Raw genomic sequence first — 13958 nt, 5'->3', positions numbered from 1 at the left:
ATGATTTAAACCCTGGCAAAATAAATCTACCTGCATAATCCCAAACAACTTTACATCATGGTGTCAAGAAGTTAGAAAGTTGATGATGAAGGATTAGTATTCATTAGACTTCTCAAAAAAAAAAAAAACATCGTGGTTCCTTCCCAACATGGCATGTTTATCAACATCAATGAACATTTATTGCAAATTCAAGGATATGATCATCCCAAGTAGCAACATAAATAACATAACATGTCAGCATTGGAAAGAGCCTAAGTCATATTGTATATATAAATGATTGCCATCTAATGTCATTTAATAAACAAGAAGAGCTTCCTTCCTAAGCAATTAGGAAGCCCATTGGCAGGTTACAAAAGGAAAGACCTTTCATGTCCAGAAATAACAAGAGCTTATTTGTATAGTGTGTTAAGTTTACAAAGTTTTTTTTACACATTTATTCATAACAATCTTGTAAGGTCATTTCTACTATTATATTTTTTTAGAAAGGAAAATTAAGATTTACTGACCAGGAATAAAACAAACAAACAAATAAAGAAAAAAAAAAACAAAACCCCAGTATACATCAAACCTAGATTTTCCTGTTTCCATTTCCAATATTCTGTCTTTGAGAGGGAGTTTTTATTTGTTTGTTTCTTTTCTTACAAAAGTTCTTGTAAAGAAGTTAGTAGAGTCTCCTAAAGTAATGGTGCTTTGGTGTAATTGAAAGAATGCTAGATTCCGAATCAATAGACCTTGCATTAAAATCCCAAACCTGATCCTACCACAGTGACTTTAAACAGATCCATTTACCTACCTGAACTTCTTTTTCCTCTGAATAATGAAGACATTAGACTTAAATGATATTGTAGGTCTGCTTTAGCTCTAAATCTTGGGTTCTATCAATCTCTATCATATAATGAATTTAATCTATACCAATTAATCTCAATTAATTAATAAACTCAATAAATGTAATTATAATAATTAATTTAATAAATTAATAAATTAATTGATTAATCTTATACCACCATAAGATATCTTTTAAAATCTTTTTAAAATTTTAAAAATTAGAGTATGCAAGATAGAGAGATGGCTTCAAGATGTAGGTTTAATCCCGTCATTTAACACTCATTGGCTTTTGAACCTGGGTAAGTCACAACATTTCTATGCTTCTGGAAAAATCTCTAAGACCAACAAACTGCCCAACTTATTTGGGGAAGGGAATTTGCTTACTTGAACTTCCCTATTCTAATGAAATTTAAGGTTCATATCCCCATCATCACCACTACTACCAACACCACCATGACAACAAGAAAATATTGAGTAGAGTTGAAGACTATAAATTTTTTTGAATCTACCAAAATTTATTCTTTCTTCTTTCAGGGAAAATATCCTTTGTTTCACATGTAGGAGTTTCATTTAAATTAGTTTAATTTGTCTTAATGATAATATCTTCTATGTCTTCAAGGAAATAGGAAAAAAGCTTCAATGACCTTTTAAACCAAACCCAGGAATGAGAAGTCTTTATGTTATCCACCAGAGGATGCTTTTATACCAAATAGAATCCTTGCAATAAAATTTAGATTCCTAAATGTAATATTTTCCTTTTAGAATCTTTAGTGATAAATTGCTTTGGGAGGAGAGGGGAAAGGGTATGAGTCCAACAATGTGCTAGAGAATTACTCTATCTTGGAAGAAATGAGTTAATCACAAACATATTAAGGGCAAATCCAGATCGATAGCAATCATCATTTCTTATAGAAAGCTCCTTTTCTTTAATCATTAGGACTAGCAGATACAAGGATTCATTTAAACGAGGGAACATAATTTTATTCTTCCTGATTTTCTTTAAGTAAGTAGACTTGTGACTAAATATTTCTTTCTATCTTTCCCTTCTTCCATTCTCTAAACCTCTGAGATATTGAGCTAATTTAAAGGGTCATTAGGACCTTGTGGACGAAGGTGAATCTTTGCCATTGGTGAAGTATCACTGAGGGACATTTTCTTATTTGTTAGTTATTCAACCAACCTACAATGTCTCCTTTTCTGATAGGAATATAGATTTTTGATCTAGAAAGGATCTTAGAAATTATAGAACATCTGGCTCATTTTATAAATGAGGAAACTAAATCCCAGAAAAGGAAAACAAGCAAACAAACAAAAACCCAAACAATCTTGCCCAAGATCAGAAGTGTCAGATCTCAGATTTGGATTCAAATGCAGTTCTCCTTTCTTTTGCTTCTTTTTGACTTCCCCATGGAGTCTTTTCATAGTCATAGACTCGGTACATATTTGGGCCAGATATAAAACCTAAACTTCCTGACTTGAAATTTAACATCCTTTCCAATACAGAGACTATTAGACTGGAGATAATTTTTTCTTTAGTAATGCATAACTAAATATACCTGTATTTTCTGCATAACAGATATTTTCTGTGATGACATTAACATAAATTGGTTGAGTGGATACCTTGTCAGAATGAAATATAGAGAACAGATTAATTTCAATTATTCTAAGACATAAATACCAAACCCCTGCTCTATCTTATGAAATGTCCTGTCTTCTATATCTGCCCTCCCCAAAGCAAATGAAAATCTTCTACCTCTTGCTCTGTGTTCATTAGTCAAATCAATTATACTATTGTTCTTTGAAAGACCTTATCATTTGCCTGATCTAAAAATCCTTATTATCACTATCCCTGTAACTTCCTATACATTCTGTTTCCTAATTACTCTTTCCCATGTATTTGTTGCCTCTGCTTTTTAGAATACAGACTTTTTGAGATTAAGAATAATCACAGTTTTGTATTGATATTGCATGAGGTGATATAATCTTGGAAATGATTTTTAATTCTCCAGGTTGGAGGATTTGATTGTAAAAATAGAGTAAGAGAGGTATAAAGTGATGTTGATGGTCATGGTTGGACAGCATAGACCATACAAGCATATTCTTTGAGTTTTTTCCCTCATCTGTATCATTTATTTTATCTCTTGATTACTCTCCCTTAATCAAGGCCAATAATGGACTCATGCCTCAGTATTTCAGGCTCTCTGTATATATTTTTATCTGGACTTCCTCCTAATCTCATACCAAAGCACCATGAGATCACTTTTTCACATTTTAATGGTTTATTTTTCCCAGTTATATATAAAAAAATTTACATTTACTTTAAAACTTTGATCTCCAGATTATCTCCCTTCCTCTCCAATCCTCCCACTGCCTTTGAGAAGGCACATGTGAAGTTGTGTAAAACATTTCCATAAAAATCATGTTGCAAAAGAAAGATTCTCTGTCCCCCCAAAAAACTCAAGAAAAATAAAGTTAAATTTTTCATTATAAGTTCTTGAGAGTAGTCTTGGATCATTGCATTGCCAAGAATAGCAATCATTCATAGCTGATCATTGCTTTTACTTTGTACACATTGCATATTCCTTTGTTTGAGGTCATGGAGGACTTTCCAGGTTTTTCTGAGAGCATCCTGTTTGTTCATCATTTCTTATAGAATAATAATATTGAATCATAATCACATGACACAATTTATTCAGTCATTCCCGATTTGATGGGTATCCCTTTAATTTCCAGTTCTTTGTTTTGAGAAAGGAGTAACTATAAATATTTTTGTACACATAGGTACTTTTCATACTTAAAAAAAATCTCTTTTGGGGAATCATTCTTAATAGAGATATTGTTAGGTTAAAGATATCATGATTTCATAGCTCTTTGAGTACAGTTAATATGTCTTGATCATTTATCAACTGGAGAATGACTTAGTTATTATAAATTTGACTCAGTTCCCTATATATGGAAAATGAGGCCTTAATAGAGAAACTTGTTTCCAAATTCTTTTTACAATTATTATTGCTAGCTCTGTTTCCCCCTGTTTATTCTGTTGTCTCTTTCTCCTTTCATCTCATCCCTCCTCAAAAGTGTTTTGCTTTGGACCAATCTTCTACCAATATGCTCACTTTTCTATCACCCTCTCCTTCTCATGTCCCCTTCCTTTCCTATTTTCCTTCATGTTAAGATAGATTTCTATACCCAGATTGAGTGTGTATGTTATTTCCTCTTTGAGCCAAAGTAAGGTTCACTCACTCCTCTTCCGCTCCAATATAAAAGCTTTTTCTTGTTTCTTTTATAGAAGATATTATATATACTGTTCCAGCACTCCCTTTCCCTTTCTCCCCTTCTCTTTAATCTCTTAATTTAATTTTTAAAAGATATTATCCCTTCATATTAGATTCACACCTGTGCCCTCTGTCCATATTTATTTCTTATAACTGTCATAATAATGAGGAAGTTCTTATGAATTGCAAGACTGATCATCCTTCCATCCAGGAATATAAACACATTAACCTTATAAAGTCCCTTATGATTTTTCTTTCCTGATTATCTCCTTATGTTTCTCCTAAGTCCTGCATTTGAAAATCAAATTTTCTGTTCACCTTTGATTTTTTTCATCATGAATGCCTGAAAGTCCTCTATGTCATTGAACATTTACCTTTTCCCCTGAAGGATTATACTTATTTTTTTTTGCTGGGTACATGATTCTTGATTGTTCTCTGGAATATTTATTTTGAGTCCTCCAATTCTTTATGTAGAAAATGCTAAATCTTGTGTTATCCTGACTGTGGTTCCACTATACTTGAATTGCTGCTTTCTAGTTACTAATAATATTTTCTCCTTGACCTGGTAATTCCAGGATTTGACTATAATATTCCTGGGAGTTTTCATCTTACAAAATTCTTTCAAAAAGTGACTGGTAGAGTCTTTCAATTTCTATTTCATTCTCTGGTTCTAGAATATCAGGACAGTTTTCCTTGATAATTTCTTGAAAAATGATGTCTACGCTCTTTTTTATCATAGCTTTGAAATAGAATTTTAATTTTTATATCTTTTTAAATTAAAAAAAACATTTAAAAAAATTTCTTCTAGTTCTGTTTTCCAGATCAGTTGTTTTTTTTTCCAACTGAGATATTTCCAATGAGATGTTTCAGAGATTTTTTCTCATTATTTTTGTTTGTTTTATTGTTTTTTGAGTCATTAGATTCCATTTGCTAAATTCTAATTTTTACGCTTTTGTACCTCCTTTCCCATTGTCTGATTTTGCTTTTAAGGTGGTCTTCTCCTCATTAGCTTTTTGCATTTCCTTCTGTTTCTCTCTCATTTCTCTTCCCATCCCCCCCTCCCACTACTTCTCACTTTAACTTTTTCTTCTGAATGTGTGTTTTGATCTTCCTTGTTTCCATGGTAACTTCATATGGGTCAGAAACTTTTTTCTGTTTTTTGCTCATTTCCCCAGCATATTACTTGGCTTTTAACTCTTTGTTAAAGTAAGACTCTCTTTCTAGGATGAAAGGTGTAATATCTCAAGATTCAGGGGTTTTAATGCATCTGTCTTCAGAGATCTTTCTAGGCACCTGTAAGTTTTCAGTTCTTCCAAGGTGTTATGGTCCAAGTATGTTTGAATGAACACAAAGTACTCTTTTCGGTCCTGGAACTTGCTCCCTTGTGCCTGTAAGTTCTAATGTGCTAAAGCAAGGCATCCTTCATTGCTGCTACTGATTTACAAGCTCCAAGACTTGTTCCCATTTTTCTAGGGCCAGTACTGTGCTGGACTCTCACCCCGCTGCACAGACCAGTCCTGCTGACATAAGTTGCCTTTGGCTGGAAAAGTGTTCCACTTAGTCTTATTGTTCTGATGTTCTAAAATTTGTTTAGAGTTACTAGTTAAAGTAATTTGGAGGATTTTAGGAAGAACACATGGGAGTTCCTGTTTTTACTCCACATCTTGGCTGTTTGAGATTTCTTAAAGAGAGAACATTTGGTCACAAAAATCAGAGAATTAAATATTTGACCATATACTCCAATCCATATCCCAAAATAATCTTCATTGCAAAAGCCTCACAAGTTGTCATTTAGTTTCTGATTATAGTCCTCCACAGCACAAAAAAAGATCCCATCATTTCTTGAGACAATTTACTCTGCCTTTAGATAGCTCTCATTCTTAAGGATTTTTGCTTACTCAGGCTTAAATTGACCTATTCGCAATTTTTGATCATGTTGCAAGATAATATAGTCCCTGAGACTATCCTGTTATACTCCAACCCTAATATTATATCTGTCCTATAGAATTATGGAGACCTTGGACATGGTTAAGGGCAGAGGAGTAAGTTGGAGGTCTCTAATAGCAAAAATAGGTAAGACATGTGTCTATTATATTTGAAGAAACCACAAATATCTGTAAGAATACTTTTTAAGTAATCACTGCTGAATTTATACAAACTTTGAATGCCATAAGATATTCTTTTTCAACCCTTGAAAAAATCTGAAAAAGTTGATGACATGATCTCATTGATTTATTTTGGGAAAGGCCATTATTGAGATCCTAATGCTCCCTTGGATTCCATTATATCCAAAAACTCATTCTTCAAAATAAAATCAACTTGGTAATTCATTTTTTCTTTTGCTTTGGTTGTAGAGGATGAAAGGTAGAAGTTTGGAATCTCCTCCCTCATCCACCTCCAATTTGCAGAAGAAACCCCCAAAATTCTCTTAATCATTTTCAAACTATCTTGGACGTCATTGCCTCCAGAAATCTATCATTTTGTTAGAATAAATCAATTCAGAGTCACACACTGCCCTCAAATAATTTCCTAGCCCAGCTGTATGACTTCATCATACTCCCAAACTCAATAACCTCATCCCACACTTTTCACAACTTCTTTCATTGATGCAAACTCTAATAATTATTTTCAGGTTATTCTTGTGAAATGCTTTCCTCTGGATACCAGCACCTTACAGGTAATTTATAGATAAATTTTAGCAATTTAAATTTCTTTCTCCTAAAATCCCTTATATTGTGGTTTTGTTCAAATCAGGCAAATTGAAGAGAAAGAAGTTTCAGTGGATAATAGCTGACTGCTAATAATATGTAGCATTTGAATGGTGCTTTAAAATTTGCAAAGAATTTTAAAAACGTCTCCTTTTTCCCTTATAATGACCTTGGGAAGGAAGTGTTGTTGTTGTTATTCAGTCATTTTCAGTGATGTCCAGTTCTTGGTGATATGGGAGTGGTTTAACACTTCCTTCTACAATTCATTTTACAAATAAGGAAACTGAGGAAAACAAAGTTAAGTGACTTGCCCAGAATTGACTGGCTACTAAGTGTTTGAAATCTAATTTGAATTCATGTCTTTTTGAATCCATACCTGGTGCTCCATTCACTGGGTCATCTAACTGCCCAAATACAAAAACTATTCTTGTTTAGTTGTGTTCCATTCTTTATGATATAATTTAAAAAATTTTTGGCAAAGACATTGGAGTAGTTTGCCATTCTCTTCTCCAGTTTATTTTACAGATAAGGAAACTGAAATAATTAGGGTTAAGTGACTTGCCCAGCATCTGAAGCCCTTTTTGAACTCAGATCTTCCTGATTCCAGGACCAGTGCTCTATCCATTCTGCCACACAGTAGCCCAAGAAGGTGCTATTAACGTTTTTTCTCTTTACAGATGAGGAAACTTTTGTAGATGGAGGTTAAATAATTTGCCCAAGGTCACAGTGCAGGATTTGAACTAAGATCTTCCTGACTCCAAGTTCATTATTTGGACCACAGCACTGCACCATTAAGCTATCTCAAAAAAACCTTCATAGACAAATTTAATTTAATGAAAAATCTCGTTCTGTTCAATATATCTATAGTTTAAGTATTTATTTATCTTTGTGGGGACAGAGTTTTTGAAAATGCTAGAGTGAGTGAGATAGATTTATTCTCAATTGTATTGCAAAGTCACTGTTTACTCAGTAATAAGAATATGACTTTTGGTTCTTCTTGGAAGGAAAATGATTTTGGCATAAATCCCTGCTGTACTTCAATGAATTTAAATGAACTTCACTTAGAGTATGTCTTCTAAGACAAATAAAATGAGAAAGAAAGAAATATTTGAAACAAGCAAACATTCACTTTATGCTTGACCCCTTGAAAATGATGATTCCTGGAATACTGATTAAGTAAATCATGATTCCTGACCACTGAGTTTTCCTTGTTGCCAATCACTTTTCTATTATTTCATCTTAAAGAACTAGAAAACAATTCCTCAAAGTATGGAAACTGGGCCTTGAAAGCCATCTTATGCTATAGTCAGATGATTGATATATTTCAATATATCTGTGATCCTGTTGATATTCACCTCTCTAATTATGATGACTATGCCTGTTCATACCTCAAAATCCTTCCCTAAATTCCCCAGCATGGTATCATAATATAAAAAAAATAAATAGCAGAAAAAGTCTACCTCTTCTTCCTTTGACCTTATAATTGATTCTTAGCATATGAATCATTTTTCTGACTTGAATACTGCTTTTGGCTTTAATGAGTGCTTATGTAATAGTACAATAGTGACCCCAATTAGTCAGTGAATGTGCTGTAATTCTTTTCTCTCTTCCTTAAAGTTATCAACAAAGAAGTTGCATGAGGCAGCAGAGCCCAATCAAATAGAAATAACCTGAAATAATATCAAGGAAGCTGGATGTTTCCTTTCATTTGAGGATACATAAGCTGGAAAAATCCTAAAGAATAGTTTTATAATATTATATATGAACTTAAAAAAATACTGTTCCACATTTATCAAAAAAAGATAGAACATGGGAGAAGGATTATGGGAAATGAAAAGTTTGTTAAGGGGATCCTAATTTTTTTTTATTCCCCATAGAAAAGGTCATCACTTTAGTCACAATTAAGAAGGTATGCTGCACCAAATAAATGACCAGGTGATTTTACCTACCCCTTTCTCTCAAATCCCATTGTAAATACGTAAAATCTGCTCAAGCCAGGCATTCATCTCTGTTCAACTAGGCTAGTGTAATAGTCTCTCAACAAGCCTTTCTTCATTTAGCAGTTTCTCTCTCCATTTCTTTCTTTGCATAATAATGTTCTAATTACACTGCTCTGATCATGTTACTTCTCTACTCAAAATCTTTCAATGGTCTTGATTGTCTCTTGAAGATTATATAAACTCCTCTTGTTCCTTTGCAAATTGGCTGCAATTTACTATTCCAATCTTAGCCCTCACTAATAAAAAAATTTACAATGTTCAACTTCTGTCATCCCCTAGTCAACTCAAAATTTTGGTATCATTCTTGACCCAAAGCTCTCCTTTATTCTCTAAATACAATTAATCATAAGTTTTTCCTATGACACGTTTCTCCTGTCTTCTTAGATTCTTATTGTTAGGGCTCTGATCTACATATTCACCACCTTATCCTTATCTTGTTGGCAGTTTCTTTCTTCCCTACCTAAAGACTTTTATTGACAGCCATAGTGCTTTGTTCTGATAATACAAAGAAAGGCAAAAACTGCAACAGTAATAAGAAAATCAAGAAAAATTCAAGAAGTTCACAGTCTAGTGAGGGATATTTATAATAATAAAAACTGCCTAAGAGCAAAGAAACTATGATTAAAGCTTCTTAAATAAGTTTGAATTTTAGCTGGAACTTGATGGAAGTTAGAGAACTAGAAGGTAGAGATGAAGAACTGGGGAGTTCTAGGTTTGGGGTATAATTAATGAAAATGCTTTCAGTTGGGAAAATGTCACATTCTAGGTAGCAATAAGTCCAAAGTCACGGATCAAAAAAATAAGTGGAGGGGAATACTATTTAGAATAACCATGTAGCAAGAGGTCAGATTTTGAAGTGTTTTAAAAACTGAACAGTGGATTTTTTTTCTTTGATACTAGAGACAACAGGAAGTAATTGACATTAATTAATATAATTAATTGACATGACATTAGAAACGTGCTTAAATCTGCCCATAATGAAGAGCAATTTGACTCCTGATTGGAAGATGGATTGGTGTGATGTGAGATTTGAGATAGAGAAAACAAACAGCAACATATTACAATAGTCCAGAGTGAAATGTTATAGGTCTACACCATTGTAGCAGGAATATCCGAGGAAAGAGGAACAATATACCAGAGATCCTGAGATGGTTTTTATGGCTAATTGAGTATGGAATGAGAAATGATACTGAGAATTTGAGCATGAAGCCTAGATTGCGAGCTTTCGTAATTGACAGGATGGCAGTACCCTCAAAAGCCATAAAAGGAATTAGGAAAAAGTCAGGGTTAGGGGAATAAAAGAAAAATTAAATTCATTTTTGGACAAGGTGGAGTTAAGTTAAGAATATCAAATAAAAAATTAAAGATGGGTGATTAAAAATCAGGAAAGAGATTAAGGGTAGTACACTAGATCTGAGATTCATCTTCATAAAGATGGTAATTAAAATATGCCAACTGCTGAGGTCTTCAAGTGAAATAATATAGAAAAAGAAGTGAAGCGGAATCAAGAGACATGCTTGGGAGACATTTAAGGGAAATAGTGTGGATAAAGACCCCAAAAATGAGACAGAAGGAACTGTCATACAAATGGGAGGACAACCAGGGGAGAGTTGTGTCATGAAATTCTGAAGTATTATGAAGAGGGATGATGGACATCATCAAAGCCTACAGAAAAAAACAAAAAAGGAATAGAAATGGGATCATACTCTTAGATTTGGCAAATTAAGAAATTGCTAGTAAGTTTGGGGAAGTCATTTTTAGTTAAATAAAAAGGTCAATAGCTAGATTGTAAAAATTAAAGAGAGAGTAAGAGGAAAATAAAGTAAAGCATCTATTATGGATAAATTTCTCAAGGAGTTTGGCCACAATAAAGGAGGAGAAATATAGAATGATAGCTAAGTAAGAGTTTTGGGGATGGGGAAGCATAAATAGATTTGCAGACAATAGAGATGCAACCAGCAAATAGGAAATAATTAAAAATTACTCAGAGACTAGGGATGATAAAGGAACCAATTTTCTGGAAAAGAAAGGACGGAATAGTATCATTTGTAAATGTACAGGGATTTTCCATGGCAAGGAAACAGGCTGCATCTTCATGTGAGATTGATGAAGGAGGAGATAGTGATGGAAGGCATTTGGGAGGCCTTAGATAAAGAAAGGGGGAATAAAGGGAGTCGTCTATGAATGGCCTAATACTTTTCATTAGGAGAATGATGCTAACTTTGACAAAGAAAGCTCATTGAGAGGAACAATCAATTTTTTTCTGAGAAGTGATGAGGATGAGATCAAATTTGAACATGTTAAATTTGAGATTATGGCAGGATGGTCAAGTGAAGATATCTGTAAATAGTCAGAAATAGCAGACTGCAGATAATCTCATATTTTCTCACTAGATATGTTTTGGACCAATTAATTTTTTCTTTGTTCAATTTGACACTTTAACTGTCTCATAACCTATTAGTATAATAACTTCTATTATCTCTAAATATTAATTATATTTCTACAATGTTAATTTTGCCCTATGATTAGGTGACCTATCTTCACAAGGAGCCATTTGTTTAGGTCATAGAATGTTGAATTTATATGGAATCATTTTTAATCCTTAGTCTATGTTTACCTAAAAAAGCTTAATTAATCATTCAATGTCTGAATCACTAAGGTAATCTATCTTGCATACATTTTCTCTCAATAGCGTATGATTCTCAGGAAATTATTTCAACTACATTTCAATTTGTGAATCCAATTTGTTGTTGCTGTTCTGTCATTTTGGTCATAGGGTTTTCTTGGAAGATACTTGAGTGGTTTGTCATTTCCTTCTCCAGCTTATTTTGCAGATGAGGAACTGAGGCAAATAGGATTAAGTAACTTGCCCAGAATTGAAGAGTCAGCAAGAGTCTGAAGTCAAATTTGAATCCAGATTTTCTGGAATGTGGGCTCTGAGTCACCTACTTGCTCAAGTATATTCTGATGGAATATAATATTTTGGTTTATTTGATTAACAATTGCTTATTACATAAAATTGCATTTCTAGGATTCCATCATACCATATGGCTTTGTGACCATGGGCAAGTCATTGAACCTTTCAGTGTTCCAGGAAACTTTAAGACAAGAAATTGCAGAGAAGGTAACAACCTGCATTAGTAGAGGGAATTTTCCCAGCTGGGAGTTATCTATATCAATGAAGTATAACAGTATGTTCCTATCTATTATACATGTGCTTATAGATATGAGTCTATGGCCAAATGTGAGAAACATTTCTGCACTCAAACAACACAGTGATTAATTGAGATTTAGGAGAAAATACACCACTCAATCAAAAAATAAAGCTTTTGACTCAAAGGACAGATGTAGGTGTCTAGGAATAAAATGAGGATAAATGCATAAGCAGGACCTTATACTGTCTTAAAGTATTTTACAGTAAGATTCTATCTTATGGAAATAATTTGTATTTGGAAGGAAAGGCAATTCTAACAAAGAAGCATTTTCAAGTTTGTGAATGCAACCCACTATGTATCTAGATAAGGGGAGAAAAAGAACAGATTTCTTTTGGGGAAGGGGTAGAACTAAAATAAAAAATAGCAAAATTAGGTTGATACTAAAGGTTTTAAAACAAAATATAGCATTGTGTGTTGTGCAAGATTATGGCTCAATCTGATGTAGTGATGGGGACAATATTTTGAAGACTAGAATTTCTTTTTTGTAATTTTGCTTAGAGAAGAAGCATGATATAGTGGACAAACAATTAGTCTGGAAGCCAAGGAGACCTGGATTTAAGTTTTTCTCTGACAGATATTTGTGTATCTTTTAACAATTCATGAAGAAGTGGAGGAGGAGGAGGAGGAGGAGGAGGAGGAGGAGGAGAGGGAGAAGGAAGAAGAGGAGAGGGAGGGGGAGGAGGAGAAAGAAAAACAAAAAGAGGAAAAGTGCCCCTAGCATTTCTAGTTGAAATTCCTTGCCAGGGGATGAAACAATATACTGATGAAATCACAGATTTGGTACAAAATTTTACACAGAATTGTATTGAACAAGAGATCTTGATTAAAAAGTTGAGCATTTCTATTTCTATTAAGGTAGAAATGGAAGGAGAGATTATAGACAAGGACATTTCTGAATAAGAACTTATGAATTTGTTGGTGAGAGTTTTAGTCTGACAATGAATGCTGGTGGCTCGGGTGAAAATATGGGTTATAGTGGTTGAAGAAACTGGGACCTAAAAGAGTAGAATGTTTGAAGACTCATGAACATGGAAAGTCATATCGAAGCCTCCAAGTGTGATAGGGTCAATTTACCTCCATCTTTTTGGTTCTTTCACTAAAAGACAAAGTAACTATACCAAGCACTTAGTACAGAGGTTAAGGCTGAAAGGATCACTCCATTTGCCTAGCTTTTTGGTAGCCTCTGGTATCATTGACATGGATTCCTAGTCATTTACTGGCACAAAGAGTCTCACTTATGTGGATTCAAGGCATGTAAGATTATGTTTTGTCCCAAGGCAAGACAAGTCACCAGACTTTGCTCAGAGATATGGAGGGAACAATGATGATATCTTCACAAGGTAATGTTAAGTTCTGTTACTGTATATTATAACCTTATTTTGTCAACTGTGAAGTGCTGGTGAATCATTTCACTTTAATATCAGAAATTAAATTAAAAGGGGAAAAACCTAATTCAGATCCTCCCACTCACCAAGTATAATGTTAGGGACAAAAGGAGAACTGCTGTAAGTCAGTTACTGAATATCTTATGAAAGGAGGTAATATATCCTGGAAGGCAGGAGAAAATGGAAAATCAGATCTGAATAGGGGATGTGGATGGCTTACATTAACCCCAAAGGAGAAAGAGTTGTAGAAGTCTTAGAAAAGGTCAAGAAATATAAGGAAAATATCAAGTTTCCTAGAACAGCACAGCAAGAATGAGGGATCAACTCACAGGAAAAAAGGATATTTATATATTGATATTTTCCTCCACTCTTGTTTAACAAATACCATCTCCAAGTGCCAGAAAATGGAAAAGCTGAGAAGAGACGTGAGAGAAAGTGGCATTTGTTAAATGATTCAATAGATATTCCAGCATGCACACTAGTATGGGAAAACAGAGAAGGGTAGTTCAGTCCTGTGAAGAGTTCATATGGGATTAGGTATAGGGATACT

The sequence above is a fragment of the Antechinus flavipes genome, chromosome 6 (genome assembly GCF_016432865.1).
Source record: "Antechinus flavipes isolate AdamAnt ecotype Samford, QLD, Australia chromosome 6, AdamAnt_v2, whole genome shotgun sequence".
In the NCBI taxonomy this organism is placed as follows: domain Eukaryota; kingdom Metazoa; phylum Chordata; class Mammalia; order Dasyuromorphia; family Dasyuridae; genus Antechinus; species Antechinus flavipes.
Note: the sequence above shows the minus strand (reverse complement) of the source record.